Source organism: Lipotes vexillifer, unplaced genomic scaffold (genome assembly GCF_000442215.2).
Source record: "Lipotes vexillifer unplaced genomic scaffold, Lipotes_vexillifer_v1.1 scaffold648, whole genome shotgun sequence".
Taxonomy (NCBI): Eukaryota; Metazoa; Chordata; class Mammalia; order Artiodactyla; family Lipotidae; genus Lipotes; species Lipotes vexillifer.
The window spans coordinates 2140135-2154726 of NW_006797096.1; the positions used below are offsets into that span (position 1 = coordinate 2140135).

Below are 14592 nucleotides of genomic sequence, written 5' to 3' on the forward strand. Positions count from 1 at the left end.
TGGGCCTCTCACTGTTGTGGCCTCTCCCGCCGCGGAGCACAGGCTCCAGACACGCAGGCCCAGCGGCCATGGCTCACGGTCCCAGACGCTCCGCGGCATGTGGGATCCTCCCGGACCGGGGCACGAACCCGTGTCCCCTGCATCGGCAGGCGGACTCTCAACCACTGTGCCACCAGGGAAGCCCTTGAATTTGAATTTTTAAGGTCACAGGATACAAATATTATTAATAGCATATGCAAATACAAATAAATTCTCAAAACCATAATCCATCATATAATTTTAAAGAGCATATGATTGTTACATATACAAAATAATTTCTTCCTGCTCTATTTATAAAGTTAATACCTTAGCCCTGAAATCTAAAAAAAATCTAAAATCTAAATACCTCAATTTTTCTACATTTGTTAATATGATGTATATGACTTTTAAAACTAGGACAACAAAAATCGGTATCAGAACATTTGAGTACTAGTTACCAAAACATTAAAAATTTAATACACAGAATGCTGTAATGTATTTGAAAAAGGCATGGCAAAAAAGATACCACAATATATTTTACTGTATTTTAAAAATCACTCTGCTTGTTTAGTAAAAGCTTGAATTGTCTAAAGTTAAAAACCACATCTATAGTTTACTCTTTAAACAACCTGCAAGTTATTTTAGAATGCAATATGAGATTAAGATCTAACAATGTTTTCTCCCAATAAAAACTGTTTTCTCAGTTGTTCTGATACCTTGTTTGCATGTCCATTTTTTTCTAACTTGCAACGCTATTTTTATCATATACTAAAAGTGCCATGTATATTTGGAACTATTTCTGAGCTACTTTTCCCATTAATTTGGTACCGGGACTATATTTTAATTACTGTGGCTTTATAATGCACTTTATAATAGTACAAGTCCCATAATAATTCTTTTTCCTAAAAATGTATTTTATTTTTATTGCTTGCTTATTCTTCCAGTTGAATATTAGACTTCTTATGATAAGTTTCTTTCCCATACTCCATCCTTATTGGAATTAAATTTACAAATCAATTTCAAGTGACATCTTCACCTAATTGAGTTATCCAATACAGAAGCATGGCACTGCTCTTTATTAAAAATCTTCTTTTAGGAATTCCCTGGTGGTCCAGTGGTTAAGACTCCAAGCTCCCAATGCAGGGGGCCCAGGTTTGATTCCTGGTCAGGGAACTAGATCCCACATGCCACAACTAAAAGATCCTGCGTGTCGCAATGAAGGCCCGGCATAGCCAAATAAATAAATTTTTTTAAATAAAAATCTTCTATATGTCTGTATAAATTTTGTGTTTTCTTCATATAGATCAACACATTCAAATTAAGTTGATTCCTAAGTATAATCTTCTGTGGACAACTGGTTCCAGACCCATTGCAGATACCAAAATCCAACAAGACTCAAGTCCCAGAGCTGGCTCTCCCTATCAGCAGATTTAACCAACCATGCATTGTGTAGCACTGCATGTATTGATATTTATTGAAAAGAAATTTGAGTATAAATGTATCTGCACAGTTCAAACCAGTGTTGTTCAAGGGTTAAAAGTTTATATTTTCCTGCTTATATTTTTATTTTTTTTCATTATTTCAAACTAGCTGTTGCTACACACATAAAAATAAACACTTTCGTAAAAAATCAAAACGAGGGCTTCCCTGGTGGCGCAGTGGTTGAGAGTCCACCTGCCGATGCAGGGGACATGGGTTCGTGCCCCAGTCTGGGAAGATCCCACATGCCGCAGAGCGGCTAGGCCCATGAGCCATGGCCGCTGAGCCTGCATCTGGAGTCTGGCTCCGCAACGGGAGAGGTCACGACAGTGAGAGGCCCCCATAACACACACACACACACAAAATCAAAACGAACAAGTTTTTAGATAAATATTTAAAATACTGAAAATGGCTTAAATTAAGATTTCTATGTTTTAGGAAAAATTTATAAACTAATAAGTTATCTTTTTACTAACTACAATGGATTAGAAGATTTTTTTAAATGTTGACTACGTTATAGAAAGGGATAAGAAAAATCAAGTACAATTAATCAAAAATGTTTTTCAAATTCTTTACAAAAAACATCAGCACAGCTCTTAAAATAAAAAAGAAAACCAAACATTATTTTTTGAAAGAAACACAAAAATTTTAAATGTAATATATACTGCATCAGAATCCTTGTCTGATATAGGGCCCGGAATATATATTTTGAAAAAGTTTCCCAAGTAATCCTGATGACCACCCTTCAGTTAACAAAAAAAAAGTATCACATCCAGGTTAAATTTCTTATTTTAAATTCCTGTATGATCTCTCCTATAACCACAAATTTGGCACATCAAATCACTTTAGTTTCTACCAATACCATTTTTTAAATGACTGCAAGTTAATTAACTTTAGATAGAAGAACATAGTGGTGTTAATTATAACCAAAACACTAAAATATTTCCCCAATTTTATGATACTAATTTTAAGACAGTAATTTATTAACAAATTTAAGTAGGAAGTAAGACACAATCCTTTATTAAAATGAAACAAAATGTTTAAAGGATAAGAGCATAAGCATATCCATATAATCACATATGACTTTTAAAAATTATCCTTGGGCTTCCCAGGTAGCACAGTGGTTAAGAATCAGCCTGCCAATGAAGGAGACACGGGTTCGATCCCTGGTCCAGGAAGATCCCACATGCTACGGAGCAACTAAGCCCCTGCACCACAACTACTGAGCCCACGTGCCACAACTACTGTAGCCTGCACGCCTAGAGCCCATGCTCCGCAACGAGAAGCCAGTGCAATGAGAAGTCCGAGCACGGCAACGGAGAGTAGTCCCACTCCCCGTAACTAGAGAAATCCCGTGTGCAGCAACAAAGACCCAAGGCAGCCATAAGTAAATAAAAAAACAAAACAACCCCCCCCCATTACTTTAAAAAAATAAATAAAATAAAATCTATGGTTGAAAAATGTAACATGGTCCCTTTCTTATAGCTCATACTTCTCCCCCACCACAGCTTCCTATGTTCTGGCCATATTCTCATTTCAGTTCCTCTAGAGCTTCATGCACACCTTCACCCTAGGGATTCTGTGTGGACTGTTCCAGCCTGGAATGCTGTCCTACAATCGCTATTTAAATAACTGGCTCCTTCCAATCCTGTTAATCTCAGCAGGCCTTTCTTGACCACTTTATCTAAATAGGAGCCCTTTCTCCCTTCTCCAGTATTTTCCATTCCAACAAATATGGTTCATTTCCTTCCTAGAGCTTTGGATTTTATACCTTGTATATTAAACCTTATTACTTATTGTCTATCTTTCCCATCAGGTCACAAATTCCATGAGAACAGGGTCCTTTTCTGTTCTGCTAGCATTTGAGGGCTCACTATGGATTCAATGCTAACAAGTATATTATGGTATCTAGACATATGACAAGTACTTAATGTATATTCGTTGAATCAATGAACCACATAGCTTATATGACCTTGGACAAATCGCTTAAACCCTTTGGGCTTCAGGTCACTACAATGATAAATTACTTTCTAAATCTAAAATCCTATAAATATATTTTAGTACCTTCATTTGGAAAACAGAACAGTACTAGTTAGAGAAATTTTTTAAATATGTTTTCTAACTAGAATCAGCATCTTTCAGTATTTAGAGGTAGCTATGAACACAGTTATAAACATACTGCAAGCCCTCTTTTTAGTTAAACAGACAATATGGAATTCTGAAAATCATTTCTTCTACTGTGTTACACCCATCCCATCATCTGATGTATAAAAGCTATATTTATTTATTTTGTTTATTTTAACATCTTTATTGGAGTATAATTGTTTTACAATGGTGTGTTAGTTTCTGCTTTAAAACAAAGTGAATCAGCTATACATATACATGTATCCCCATATCTCCTCCGGCTTGCATCTCCCTCCCACCCTCCCTATCCCACCCCTCTAGGTGGTCATAAAGCACCGAGCTGATCTCCCTGTGCTATGCGGCTGCTTCCCACTAGCTATCTATTTTACATTTGTTAGTATATATAAGTCCATGCCACTCTCTCACTTTGCCCCAGCTTACCCTTCCCCCTCCCTATGTCCTCAAGTCCATTCTCTACGTCTGCGTCTTTATTCCTGTCCTGCCCCTAGGTTCTTCAGAACCATTTTTTTTTTTAGATTCCATATATATGTGTTAGCATACAGTATTTGTTTTTCTTTCTGACTTACTTCACTCTGTATGACAGTCTCTAGGTCCATCCACCTCACTACAAATAACTCAATTTCGTTTCTTTTTATGGCTGAGTAATATTCCATTGTATATATGTGCCACATCTTCTTTATCCATTCATCTGTTGATGGACACTTAGGTTGCTTCCATGTCCTGGCTATTGTAAATAGAGCTGCAATGAACATTGTGGGACATGACTCTTTTTGAATTACAGTTTTCTCAGGGTATATGCCCAGTAGTGGGATTGCTGGGTCGTATGGTAGTTCTATTTTTAGTTTAAAAGCTATCTTTAAAAGCAAAAGTCAAGCTGATATTCTAGCATGCAGATCAATTCAGGCCCATATTGCCTCACTTCCAGAGTATGAAGCAAAATAAAGAGGATATCACAGAAAATGATTATCTTTTTGGTGACCATGGTAATGGTAACCTTTATTAGCAAGCCCTGAATAAAACATAATGAAAAAAATAATAAAGTGCTGGAACATGATCTGAAAGAGGTCAATAACTACTTGCCAGGAAGCAAACTCACAGTACTTGCACAAGTACAGTAAGTTCTCCATTAACAACACTGGTAGAAATTGTGTCTTAGCTGATAGTCAGCATATATGTTGTTTTTCAGGAATTGTTAATTTAGAGAGAAACAGGATATAACAGGCAGTATGGCCTAATGGTTAAAGAAGACAGGCTCTTGCTCTAGACTGCGTGAGTTCGAATTCTACCTCCTTGACCTACAAGTTGTGTTTCCTTGGGAAAGTTACTTTCCTAACCTGTGGCCTCAAATCCCTCATTTATAAAATGGGGATAATATAAATACCTATGTCAAAGTTCTTTTTTTTTTTTTAAAGATTAAATAAATTAACACATCAGTGAGCAAAATTATAACTGCTCTCAAGGGTTTCTAATGGACCAAAATTATTGTATAAACAAACCTATACAATTATCAGGGCAACATATGACAGTAAAAAAATGGCTATGCTACTGCAAATTTTCAAACTAGGCCAAAAACTATCTAGATAGTTCAAGGTATAAATCAGAAACAAAGCACTTAACATGTGCTATTACTGTACTGTAAATACCAAATTCCCTAAGGAAAAAACTAGAGCTGCACTGTCCAGTTAGTTTTAATTAATTAAAAAAAATAAAATTTAAAAATCAATTCCTGGGAATTCCCTGGTGGGCCAGTGGTTAAGACTGCGTTTCCACTGCAGGGGGCCTGGGTTCAATCCCTGGTTGGGGAACTAAGATCCCATAAGCCGCGTGGCACAGCCAAAAAATTGGAAAAAAAAAAACTAACATCGTATTAAAAAAAAAAATCGATTCCTTAGTTGCACTAGCCACATTTCAAGCACTTAGTAGCTACATGTGGCTAGTGTCTCCCATATTGGACAGCACAGATGTAGAACACAGATATTATCAAAGAAATTCTATGATCAGCACTGATCTAGATGTAGCTAGATAATACAATTATGCTGAGTAAACTCAGTAATTCAAGAGCTGTAAAATTTAGGTAACAAAAAAGTTAAAAGACACAACTATTAAAAAGGAAACACTTTCAAAAGTAAAATCCAAAGGAAATAATTAAGATGTGACTATTCTCCTACTGCTTAATATATAGAAGCTACCCATCAAAAATTACCAAAAATTCTAACATGTCTAACTATGGGAACTTCATTCTTTATCCTTTAAAAAGTTAAATTCTATAATTTTACCTCTGTTCTAAGATCAGTGTTCCAATGGAGGAGGTGGCACAGGAATGCGGCAGAGTTCAAGTGTGGAATTCATTTGTTGAGACTTAAATGTTTTCCAACTCTATAAAAAATGAAAATGAAAAACTGTGAAATAGTGAGAGAGAATATCCTCAAGAATGTAATATAAAGGAGAAAGAACAATTTTGAAAAGGCATTTATAATATAGTTTATCTAATTTTAAAAATAATTGGGATTATTTTTAAGTTTTCTATAATAACTAGGCTATACTTATGTACCATTATCAAACCTATTTTAGAAGACATTAGATTTGGAAAAAAGAAGTCTGAGTTTTTGTTTCAAATTTACCATTAAATATCTGTAAAGACTTCAAGTAAGTTAGATTTTCTGGAGCCTCACCTGAAAAATCTACAAAAATGAGTACTTTCCAGCCAAAAATTGTATGAGTCCAACTTTTGAAACATATTACAGTGATCTCACACACACATACACACACACACACATGCAACAATCATTAAAATTTTAATATGCACTATAAAACCAAGCTTAAATAAGTATCAATGGCTACATTATAATTTTGGATAAGTTTCATTGACTGAAAATTTTATCATTTTGAGAAAGAACATAGAAAATGCTGTTACTTGAAATTTTGGCACAAAAAATATTAAAAATCATTTTCAAATAGATAAAAGCATACTTTTCTCATAAAGTAATAACTATTATCATGTAGTTGTTGACCACATTATATTCTACTTCTTTGATTCAAAACTTATCCCAACTTTAAAAGCTAAAACACCAAAAGAAAATTAGCATTTTAAAATATGTCCATTAAAAAAACTTTTTAATTTTTTTTGCGGTACACGGGCTTCTCACTGTTGTGGCCTCTTCCGTTGCGGAGCAACAGGCTCCAGACGCACAGGCTCAGCGCCCATGGCTCACGGGCCCAGCCGCTCTGCAGCATGTGGGATGTTCCCGGACCTGGGCACGAACCCGTGTCCCCTGCATCGGCAGGCGGACTCTCAACCACTGCCTCACCAGGGAAGCCCCAAAACATTTTTTAATACAAAGAATACTGCAATAATATTCTCTTGGAGTTAAACAACATTATCATTGTAAAGTCTCCAATGTTTTCCAAACTGAAGATGTGTCAGGACCTCCTACTCCAACCACCTCGTATATACTGGGCTATCGCATGGGATTTTTATTTCATGAGAAGTTCTGCAATGGGGAAAAAACTCGAAAAGGACTAGCAAGTTTTCTGTTAGTCTCTGGAAAGATACACAAGAAATTGGTAACACTCTGGGAAGGGGCAGCTGGTGCCAAGGAGACTGTCTTTTTGTACCTTGGGAATTTGGAACCACCAAGACAATCACCAGATTTTGAAGCAGTGCAGGCAGGCAGACTTGAGAGCTATGCTGGGAAGACTGTCTCTGACAGTCTTTCAAGGCTAAGGATACAAATACTAGGCTCTCAGTTGAGCAAAAAGCCAAAACATAACAAGAAAACCCAACAGGGAAAACGACAGGAAAACTGAGCCATTCAGAGTACGTTCTTTAACCACAACCAAAGTAACCTAGAGATCATTAACAACAATTAATAAATAAAAACCTAAAAAAACCCCAACTACCTGGAAATTTTAAATTATACTTATAAATAATCTATGGGCCAAAGAATATATTACATCCAAAATTAGGGACTTCCCTGGCAGTCCAGTGGTTAAGACTCCACACTCCCAATGCAGGGGGCACAGATTTGATCCCTGGTCGGGAAACTAAGATCCCACATGCTGCATAGCACAGCCAAAAAAACCCAAAAAACAACCAAAATTAGTAAAAATGCCGAACTCAGTGCTAAGAAAGATATATTAAAGCTTGTGGGATGTAGCTGTAGCCTTATTTCATATGTAGAGAGTTCTTACTTTGCATGTATTAAGCAAAGACATAGTTCCTATATGCATTTAGGAGTTTCAGTTAACCTGGTACCTTGCAAAGCTAAGATTGCCTATATTAGCAGAGAGGCTGAAAAAAAAAATCAGTGGTTTTATCTATTGACAGATAATCTATCTCTAGAGGTCAGAGAGGATAGCAAATGAGTGAAACAGAAAACAAGCACACAATAGAGGGAAAAAATCAACAAAGTCAAAAGTTGGTTCCTTGAAAAAAAAAAAAAAGTTGGTTCTTTGGAACTTCCCTGGTGGTCTAATGGTTAAGAATCCACCTTCCAATGCAGTAGATGTGGTTTCGATCCCTGGTCAAGGAACTAAGATCCCACAGGCCATGGGGCAACTAAGCCTGTGCGCTCTAGAGCCTGAGCGCCACAACCAGAGAGAAGTCCGTGCACACCGCAACAGAAGATCCTGCATGCCGCAACAAAGGCCCCGCATGCCGCAACTAAGACCTGACGCAGCCAAATAAACTATAAAATATTTTTTTAAAAAGTTGGTTCTTTGAAAAGATTAATAAAATTGACAAACCCCTAGTAATACTTATTAGAGAAAACACAAATTACTATGACATTTTTAGACATCGAAAAGACAAGAAGTTATGATAAGCTTTATGCCAATAAATGTGACACTTGGCATGAAATGAACACATTTCTTGAAAAATACAAATAACCAACACTGAAAGATACAGAATATCCATACAGCATCATGGATATTAAAGAAATGTAATCTATCATTAAAAATCTTTCCATAAAGAAAATCTCAAGTGCAGATAGTTTCACCAGTGGATTTTTCCAAACAGTTAAGGAGGAAACAACACCAAGATTGTACAAGTGTCACAGTCAATGATAAAATATTGAAAACTTACTTTCTGAGGTTGAAAACAAGAAAGAGGGACTTCACTAGAGGTCCAGGGGTTAAGACTCCACGCTTCCACTGCAGGGGGCGCTGGTTTGATCCCTGGTCAGGGAACTAATATCCCGCATGTCAAAAAAAAAAAAAAAAAAAAAAGAAGAAGAAGAAAGAGATAACCATTATCACCACTTCTATTCAACACTGTGCTGGAGGGCCTAGCTACTATAGCAAGTCGAGAAAAAGATATAAGAATAATAACCAGAAAAGAAAAAGGGTCATTATTTAGAGATGATATTGTTATTAATAGACAATATAAATATGTACCAAGAAAATTCAGAAGAGTCTACAGAATAATTATTAGAATTAATAAGTGAATTTATCTAGGTTTCTGGATAAAAGGCTAATATATAAAAATCAATTATACTTCTGTAAACTAGTGTTTTTTAAAAACACAACTTCGGGCTTCCCTGGCGCAGTGGTTAACAATTTGCCTGCCAATGCACGGGACATGGGTTCCAGCCCTGGTCTGGGAAGATCCCATATGCCGTGGCGCAACTGAGCCCATGCACCACAACTACTGAGTCTGTGCTCTAGAGCCCACGAGCCACAACTACTGAGCCCACATGCCACAACTACTGAAGCCCACGCACCTAGAGCCCGTGCTCTGCAACAAGAGAAGCCACCACAATGAGAAGCCCGCGCACCACAATGAAGAGTGGCCGCCACTCGCCGCAACCAGAGAAAAGACCGCGCACAGCAGCGAAGACCCAACACAGCCAAAAACAATAAGTAAATAAAATAAAAGAATCAAATAAATAAATAAAAACACAACTTCCAACAGCATTTTTTTAAAAAAGAAAGAAATCTAACAAAAGATGTGCAAGACCACTACACTGAAAACAAGAAAACATTTTTGAGAGAATTTAAGGGTCTAAATAAATTGAAGGACACACCATGTTCACAGGTTGAAGACTCATAGTAAAAATGTCAATTCTCCCCCAACTGATTTCTAGTTCCAAAGCTATCATAATCAAAATCCCACTCTTCTCCTTTTAAAGAGAAATTGACAAGCTGATTCTGAAATCCCTAGGGAACTACAAGGAGCCAAGAATAGTCAAAGCAACCTTGAAAAACAACAAAAATTGGAGGACTATACTGTAAATTATTAAGATCTGTTATAAAGCCATAGTAATTAACTGTACAAGTACAGTAACTAAAACTTATCAGTGAAAAAATAGAGCCTAGAAAGTCACACACAAATAAGACTACTTTATTTATGACAAAGGCAAATTGCAGTGCAGTTAGGAAAAGACATTCTTTTAAACAAAAGACGCTGGGTCAACTGGATATCCCTATAGAAAATAATGAGTGTATCACGATCTCTAACTTTACACAACTCAACAAAAGTAAATTCCAAATAGAATGCAGGTCTAAATGTGAAAGTAAACAAACAAAAAACCATAGCAAAACATCTTTATGTCCTTGAAGCAGACAAATATTTTTTAAGCAAACACAAAAAACACTAACCATAACCATAACAACAACGATAAACTGGACTGTATCAAACCTGTCATCAAAAGAAACTGAGAGTGAAAAGGCAAGCCAAAGACCAGAAGAAATCAACAATACCTACACCCGATACCTAGAGAGAGATGTGACTGCTTGGTTCGGGGGTAGGGCAGGAAAATTGTAAGATCCATAACTTCTCCAGGACAGGGAGGACGTCTCAGATGTATCTGTATTCCTAGTTCCTGGGACAGGGCTTAGCACAGTTAGCACTTAGTTCATGACTATTGAGTGAAGGGCCTAACAGCAACAAGCAGTCAGTCAGCGGCAGACTCAGCTGAGGAGACAGGCAGCAAGTATGGTAAAGACTACTAGTTCCCATCTGATAGAGATCCACACCTCCACTCCCAATGATCTAGTCTATACAATCAGCTAAAGCCACTTCTGACCCTCACTTATAGCTAAGTATGGCCAAATGACTAAGTTCTGGTCAATGAGATCAGAGGAAATACCGTGTAGGGGAAATTCCGTGTAGGCAATTCTAGAAAGGTTTCTTTCCTTCTTTTTTTTTTGTCATTCACATGTGGCTTGCAGGATCTTAATTCCCCAACCAGGGATTGAACTCGGACCCACGGCAGTGGAAGCATGGAGTCCTAACCACTGGACTTCCAGGGAAGTCCCTAGAAAGTTTTCTTAAAAGATGGAAGGTATGCCCCTTTTGTCCTCTGCCTTTCTTCCTCCTTCCTTCTGCCTAGATCATGGATGGATATCCAGCAACCATTCTGTGATCTTCAGAATAGAAACCACATGCTAAGGATGGCAAAGGAAAGAAAGAGACTGGGTCCTTGACAAGTCTATGGAGTTGCCGCACCAGTCTTAGACTATTTCTGAATTTGTTTTTACAAGACAAAGAAATGAACTACTATCTTATTTAAGCAACAGTTATTTCTTATCTCTGTTTCTAGCAGCCAAACACTATTCCCACCTGATAAGGTAAGAAAGAGACTGTAGGAACAAATTTATGGTCTAAGATGCCAACAAGCCATCTCAGTTATGCTTCAATTTAATGCTAAGAATAAAGTGTTTAGGATATTCCACTGAAACTGGGGAAGCAAGACTGACCAAAGAATCTACTCTGTGAAGGTGCACCACCATTACAGTTCAGACAGGGGGGTGTTTATAATAGTGTATCAGTACATTGACAAGATTTCATAATGCAGTACTATAATTTCTTGCCAACAGTTGGGAGTTATGTTCTAGAAAAGTAATGTGGCCTACTGTGACTGGCCAAAACCAAATTATATGAAAATGAGAGGTTAGGAAAAATAAACAGTTTAATGGAAGATGTTAAATCAGCTGTTTAAAACCTGTTCAAATAAAAACCCAGTGAACTTTCTACAGATTAACCTCCTTCAAGTTTTCAGGAAACACTACGGTAGCTCAACAGTTAGATAAGGCTGATTCTCCCACATATTATGCACATTATTCTACTTCATGAAGATTTTGAACCTGTCCTTCTTGGCTTGCTATTTAATGTCTTTGGTACTTGTGTTTTTACTTTTGTTAGATCTCAGCAAAAATGTTCAAATTCTTATAGTGACTGTGTCATTTTTTGGACTGTTGTTCATCCTTACGTTAAAAAAACAGAAAATAATCTGATCTCTCTGTGGACTATTGTTATAGACTGAATTTTTGTGTCTCCCCAAAATATACTGAAATGCTAACCCCCTGTGTGATGGTATTAGGAGGTGGGGCCTTTGGGAGGTGATTAGGTCATGAGGGTAGTGCTCTCATGAATGGGATTAGTGTCCTTATAAAAGAGATCCCCAGAGAGCTCTCACATGTTATAACACAATGAGAATGTAGCCATCTTGGAAATAGGAAGTGGGTCCCTAGTTGACACAAAGTTTTCTGGCACCTTGATCTTGGACTTCCCAAGTTCAAGAACTGTGAGAAATAGAAGTTTGTTGTTTAAACCACCCAGTCTATGGTACTTTATTATAGCAGCCTGAATTGTCTGCGACAAAGGTCCTTTTCCATTTCTCCACTCCCCTGAATTTGGGCTAGCTTGGTGAGTTGCTTTGATCATCAGAATATGGTGGAAAGGCTGTTATATAATTTCAAAGCCTAATCCTCAAAGAGGCCTTGCAGCCTTACAGCTTCCACCTTCACCTTTATAGAATGCTACCCTGAGAATGCCATGTAAGGATGACAGACTAGCCCACCAGAGGATGAGAAGTCACACTGAGAAGAACTGAAGCACCTTAACGGACAGCCAGCACCATGTGCAAACGTGGGTGGAGACATCTTGGACCTTCTAACTCAGTCAACCCTCCAGGTGGATTCAGCTACATGCGACAGCCAAGTGAAACCAATAAAGGAACAATTTAGCCAACCTACAGAATCATGAAAAATAACAATAAATCTTTTTGCCCTGAGTCATTTAATTTTGCAGTAGTGTTTCAGGCAGCAATATCAAATAAACTTTAAGATAACACTTAAAATAACAGCTTCTTGAAGGTGAGAACAATCGCTTGAGATTTTTCTGTTTTTATCTTTAATTCATGTTATAGCACCCTGGAAGCCATGCCGACTCCAATGCTGCTTTCCACTACGATTGAAAAAAAAGAAATTAATGTATGAAAATACAATGGGGAGCCATTAAAAAATTTTGTATGAAGTGAGTAATATGTAACAGGCACTTTAGAAAGAGAACTCTGGTTACACTGTAGAGTGGACCACAGGGAGGAAAGACCTATGAGGGCAGAGTGACCAATATGAATACTGCTGGAATAGTCCTAGTGAGAGGCTTAGTAAGAGGTTAGAAGGCTAGACTATCATTACTACTGCTGCTGCTGCTACTATTATTTGCATTATATATTTATTTTATTTGTTTTAATAGAATGTCACCTTGGTGACTGCAAATTCATATTAACCTTAGATATTACAGCACATCATGTCTACCATATGAGTTTTACAATCATAGTATAAAGTATAAAGGGAGTAATATATGCTCCCCTCCCCACTCCCTTTTTCATTTAAAAAGAAAGAACTACAAAAGGAATACCTGCTGATTAAAAAGCCTTAATACTACTCCGTATGATACTATACTGATTATATGTCATTATACGTCTGTCCAAACCCGTACAATGTACAACACCAAAACTGAACCCTAATGCAGACTATGAACTTGGGGTGATGATGTGTCAACGTAGGCTCATCAAATGTGACAAATGTACTACTGTATGGGAGACATTAATAATGGGGGGGGGTCTATGCATATGTGAGAGGGTTTATGGGAAATCTCTGTCCTTTCTACTCAATTTTGCTGTGAACCTAAAACCACTCTACAACGTCCAGTAAACAAACAAACAAACACAATTAAGCCTCAGTACAAAAGAATATGTAAAAAGCATAAGTTTCACTCCCTGCTCAGCATCCAACTCCCTCCACCCATTTTTCAAAAAAATACATGGGGAAAGGAATTTAAGGAGGTAAACTGACAAATCTTAGTAGCTAAATAAGAAGCAAGCAATATCAAGAGTCAAGGGATAGGGACATCACTGGTGGCACTGTGGTTAAGAATCTGCCTGCCAACGAAGGGGACATGGGTTCAAGCCCTGGTCCAGGAAGATCCGACATGCCAAGGAGCAACTAAGCCCATGCGCCACAACTACTGAGCCTGCACTCTAGAGCCTGCAAGCCACAAGTACTGAGCCCGAGAGCCACAACTACTGAGCCTGTGTGTCACAACTACTGAAGCCGGTGCACCTAGAGCCCGTGCTCCACAACAAGAGAAGCCACTGCAATGAGAAGCCCGCGCACCGCAACGAAGAATAGCCCCCACTCGCCACAGCTAGAGAAAACCCATGCAAATAAATAAATAAGGGCTTCCCTGGTGGCGCAGTGGTTGAGAGTCCTCCTGCCGATGCAGGGGACACGGGTTCATGCCCCTGTCCGGGAAGACCTCACATGCCGCGGAGCGGCTGGGCCCGTGAGCCATGGCCGCTAAGCCTGCGTGCCCTGAGCCTGTGCTCTGCAACGGGAGAGGCCACAACAGTGAGAGGCCCGTGTACCGCAAAAAATAAATATAAATAAATAAATAAAATTGAAGAAAAAAAAAGAGTCAACGGATAATGTCAATTATACCTCAATGAAAAAAAGCCAAGGATTCATAATGACAAAAGTGATAGATAAGTCTGATTCTAACCTTTTTTGAAGTTCAGTTTTTGGAATAGAACAAAATAACTATTATGTAATCCATGCTTTGCCATTTAACAATTTAAGTGCCACTTACTATATATATATATATATATATATATATATATATATATATATATATATTTTGTGGTACACGGGCCTCTCTCTGTTGTG

The 14592-nt window shown here is 37.8% G+C and overlaps 1 protein-coding gene across 1 annotated transcript in view; it reads right to left on the reverse strand.

Moving 5' to 3' along the window:
* The window catches only part of HYCC2 (hyccin PI4KA lipid kinase complex subunit 2), a 66671-nt gene that overhangs the window by 48344 nt on the left and 3735 nt on the right, over positions 1-14592 (reverse strand). Inside the window, exon 2 of the mRNA XM_007469209.1 lies at positions 5919-6018. The gene's annotated coding sequence lies outside the window, so the exon portion shown is untranslated. The remainder of the gene's footprint in view (positions 1-5918; positions 6019-14592) is intronic.